At 39.6% G+C, this 4,878-nt stretch overlaps 1 protein-coding gene and 1 long non-coding RNA gene across 3 annotated transcripts in view; one reads left to right on the forward strand and one right to left on the reverse strand.

Annotated features, from left to right (window-relative positions):
* The window catches only part of LOC128248312 (uncharacterized), a 10,911-nt gene extending 6,233 nt beyond the window's left edge, over positions 1–4,678 (reverse strand). For both annotated transcript variants that reach the window (XR_008264546.1, XR_008264547.1), the window contains exon 1: positions 4,242–4,678. This is a non-coding gene — a long non-coding RNA (uncharacterized LOC128248312). The remainder of the gene's footprint in view (positions 1–4,241) is intronic.
* LOC106872233 (uncharacterized) overlaps positions 1–4,878 on the forward strand; it is a 106,560-nt gene that overhangs the window by 27,953 nt on the left and 73,729 nt on the right. The gene's annotated exons all lie outside the window — the stretch shown is intronic.

A 4,878-nucleotide genomic window follows, 5' to 3' on the forward strand; every position in this document is an offset into this window, starting at 1 on the left:
CAGCAGCAGGCATGTAGATGTCAGAGTGTAGCTATATATATAAAGTTTGTTTTTATATACACACACACACGCGCGCACACACAAGAAAAGGGGAGAGAGAGGGAGGGAGAGAGAAAGAGAGCGAGAGAGAGAGAGAGAGCGAGAGAGAGAGAGCGAGAGAGAGAGAGAGAGAGAGAGAGAGATAGAGAGAGTTTGTTCGGATGTCGCAGCAAACATACATGTGTACACACACGTATGTAGTAAAGATGGTAATGAAACGACTAAACGGAAGCAAAGTAGATGGAAAGCAAAACTTAAAAAAAACATCAATAATCTGCACCGCCATATTGGATGGTAAACCACAATAATAAAATGGAAGAGGACTAATGAGTTTACACCTCACCAATGACGTCTTATGAATAAATTAACGAAACTCCACGGTGACACTTCCCACTAAGTTCTTGAAGTTAGATTACTCTAATACGGACAGAAGGCGCTGAGCGAAAATTTTCTCTGTCATAGACGAAATTTTGAACGAATCTCTATAAATAACTTGTTTGCTTCTAACCCACAGACATTAATACAAAGACATGAGGAAGGAAAATATTACCGTTAAGAAATCCCCCTCTGGAGGAGATCTTGAAAATCTTGTTAAAGGCATTTGATTCTATTCCCCATTCATGGCTGATGAAATGTCTACATTTTGCAAAAGTGTCTGCTACCTTATTTACTGCCATCAAGAGGCTCACAAAGACCTGGACAACAATTCTAACACTTAGTACTAAGACTGGAACGACCCCCTCCAATGTTATAAATATTTCAAAGGGATATTCCAAGGATGGAGTTTTTCTGTAGCTTTGTTCATTTGGGCATTAAATCCATTTTCATTCCTGCTACGACAATCAAATGGTTACATGCTAGGGTCTGCAACTGCTAGAGATGTTAATGTAACCCATAATTTCTTTGCGGATGACCTCAAGATATTTATGCTAAAAGTGTTAACAATGCAAAAAAATAAAATAAAATAAAATAAAATAAAATGCAATTAATAACAATGTTGATAACACAGGAATGGAATTTGGCCAAAAGAAATATTCATATTTGATCGTTGAACATTTAAAACCAGCCCCCCCAGACCCCAAACCTGTGCACCAATAGTCTCAATATCTCTCCTCCTGTTTCACACAAAGAATGCTACAGGTACCTAGGCATTGATGAAAATCTATCATACGAAGGTGGTGTGAATAAAGATAGAGCGAGCCAAAAATATTATGGCCAAACTTAGAAGCTTATGGCAGTCGCACTGGAATATGGCTCTTTGTGGACTCGACTCTGGGCAATATATTTTACCAAAAAGACTGCCTCAGTGAGGGGGGGGGGGAGATCAGCTTCTCTCAGCTATGACTTTAATTGTGCGATGGTATCTTTCCTCAATCCCATTTCCACTGGGCGCGAACGCACTCTTAAAAGAAATGTCTGATGCTCAACCTCTCGGGCATTCCCTTCAGCAGCTCCGAAAGAAACGCTTTGCTGTTGTTCATTAACAGCTCGTCTGCTGGCCCCTTTCTACGAATACTGTATTCAGCTCCTTTGCAATTTCGACCGCTGTTTCCATTCATATCGCTATTCATCCTGCTCCACAGTCAACCACTGAAAGGAACAACCTTTGCCGATAGTGTATCCTGTCTATCACTTGCATCTCCCAGTTTTTCTCCACTCGAATTTTTCCCGTTTCATGCACACTCGGCGCAGAGTCGATGGACTGACCCCTGTCACAACTCCCAACTGGTGACACTAGGGTGAACCATCCTGGTCCAGAACAAAGTCCTATTGTCCTCTCAGCCAAAGCCAGGCTCACCTTCTTCATTTTGCAGACGGAATATATAAAATCTTCATTTTAACTCTTCAATTTGACTTTGGTATCGGAATTTCCTTTTTAGAATTTTGCTGAACTTTACAGTTAAGTATAATAGTAGTTCAACTCGTTGCTTTGTGGAATCTTCTAAGTTGAGACCTTGGTATATATTCTTCGTTGTTTAGGAATTACTTTCACATTAAAATTGCGGCCACAAAACTCAAAGCAAAATCATATTTTCAACTCGAGACGAAATCGAAACAGAGAATTCAGCTTTGCTTCACAAAGGTCAGCAGAACTCATTGGTCGTACCTACACGTGTACACTATCCCACCCTCTGTCCAGAAACTACTCTCTCGGTGACCCCTTCCATACGTCTGTTCCCCTTGATGACGTCGAAGAAAGAGGCTGTTCAAATGCCCTGCTTCTTGACGGGACTCCTCTTCCCTCGCTCCCGGTGCCGACTTCTCCCTTCATTCCTCCACAAACGTTAAAAACCTGCAAAATGCTAACATCAACTGGAAACCTCCACAGAAATAGTGACATCGACAGACTCTACCTAAGAAGAGATAAAGGATGTAGAAGTTTGCGATCAGTGCAGACAGCCTATGAATGTCGTATGAATGTCTTTCTTTGACAGCGTTTGCTAAACAACTGCAGTAAAAACAAATACATTCTCTTAGTACTGAAAAGTGAAGACAACAATGTCCTACGAGTTGGCAGTGAGCTACTCAAGATGCGCTGATGATCTCCCATACAATTCCAAAACAGCCGGACTATTATACATCAAAGTAGACCTGGATCTGAAACATTCAGCATACCAAAGAAGAAAAAAAAAAAAGGCTTCCCGAAGACTTGAAGAAGACTCGAAGAAAACTTGAAGAAGACTCGAAGAAAACTTGAAGAAGACTCGAAGAAAACTTGAAGAAGACAATAACAATGATATGAAGCGAAGCCTCCCTTGGAACCGTGGCCGCTGCATCACATCACACTTTGAAGACAATGCATTTGCAGTACAAGAACAGAGGATTGGTACGAAATGCCTAATCAATAAAAGAGATGCAACCGAAAATGTAGATTATGTCATGTTTACGTGAAGATACGATCATTACTTCGATGTCACAAGTCCAGTTGAACGGCGGAGAGAAAGAGACGGAAAATGGAGGGGAGAAAGAGAGAGGAAGAGACGGAGAGAGTATGAAGAGAGGGATAGAAAGAGTATGAAGAAAAAACTTCGGTTGGAAAGAGGAAGTCCCAAAAGGAATTTTCTTATCCCTGGAAGAGGAAGTTATCCGTTACAGTCTGCTTTCAAAAACACCCGCAGATAGTGTTGGATTAATGCTTTCTTTCGCCAACGAAGAGGAAAATTATATTTCCTTGAAATGGTAAGGAATGGAAATAGTAAAGACTGATAAGGAACCTTTTTGAAGGTTAAAGAAAAATAGTAAGGAATGGCTAAAAGTGTTGGAGAACATAAAATGGTTAAAATTAGACAGAATTGATTACGATTGTTAAAGAATGGCAACGGATGGTAAACAATGGTAGAAAATTCATTAAAAAAATGGTAAAGACTGGTAAGAAATGGTAAAAAATTATAATGAAGAGTCATGAGTGGTAAAAAAAAAAGATAAAAAATAATAATGGCAGTTAAAGAATGGTAAAGAAGGTTAAGTGATGATGAAGAATTATTAGGAAAGATTAATAAGAGTAAAATTTTAAAATGGTAAGTAATGGTATGGATTACTAAGAAATGGTAGAGAATGGTAAAGAATAGTTAGGAATACAGAATCAAGAGAAGTGAGAAGCTTTTAACAAGTTGATGATGATTGTACGAAGAGGACATTCCAAGAATTCTTTAATCTGACACACACATGACATTCTACAGACTCTACATACATTATACATCCATTATAAACATGTATACATTATATAGCCCACATGTTTAAGTAGGTTATCAGAAGGAAGAGAGGGGAGTTGAGTAGTGGGGGTGAGGAACGAATGAGCTACTGTTAGGTGGGTGGGCTGGGGCAAGCTGATGGGGTGGTGATCGGGTGGAGTTGATGGTGGGGCGGAAATGCGACAGATGATATTTCAAGGTTGATGCTTAGCTAGTCCCCGCCTGCTACGTGTCAATAGCAGTAGTTGTAGTAGTAGTTGTTGTGATAAATTGTTTTCTCCTAACTCAGCGTCCTGATTGTTGTAGTAGTAATAGTAGTAGTATAAAAACCAAGTCGATCGACCTTGCCGCCGGGAGCGCTACACCATTTGTGTGATGTGGAAAATATTCCATTACTATTGCACAAATGATGTTGGCATCAATTTTAAAATCCACCCAAGACTTGGCCCCCGTGCTATCCGCCCACTGCAAAAATCGAACTCAGGACACATTAAACCACAACTACTTTACCTCAACCGGTCCAGCTCTCTTTAAAACCAAAATACGTCAAAACGGTTCCCATAAAATTCAAAAGTTCGCTGGATAAATTTCTTCAAAAAACCCGGACCAACCTCCTACACCCGGATATGTCTCCAACAATACAAACACTTTGCTAGAGTGGGTCATGGTGCCCCATATACGACTAAAAGAATCACCATGTGGTGCTATTAAGTTACACATAGGTTGGGCCTCTCAAAGTTATTTGATTCCGGATCTTTGTGGTTTTCGTCAATGTTTACAATTTTGTTCCAATTGTTTTCAAATTTGGTTTATGGATTAAGTTTTGTCTACTAATTATGAAAATGAAATTCATTTTCCCTATAAATCCATAATTAAAAAAAATTATTAGCCTTTAAAATTTGCAAAATTTGGGTATTTTAGCCAGTCAGAAGCGAGTGTTTTACACATCACCGCGGCGAAAAACTCTGTTTCCATAGTAACCAAAGATGCTACGCATGCGCACAAGGAGGAGAAGAAGATACGAGAAAGATAATCTTCTACTATGATAATACTCTTGTGTTTTTCTCCGTCACAACATATGAATGAGAAAGGAAGGTGTGATAAATGAATAAGGAAGGAAGGAAGGAAGGAAGGGGTGATGGCAAAC

Source organism: Octopus bimaculoides, chromosome 7, assembly GCF_001194135.2.
Source record: "Octopus bimaculoides isolate UCB-OBI-ISO-001 chromosome 7, ASM119413v2, whole genome shotgun sequence".
NCBI classification, from domain to species: domain Eukaryota; kingdom Metazoa; phylum Mollusca; class Cephalopoda; order Octopoda; family Octopodidae; genus Octopus; species Octopus bimaculoides.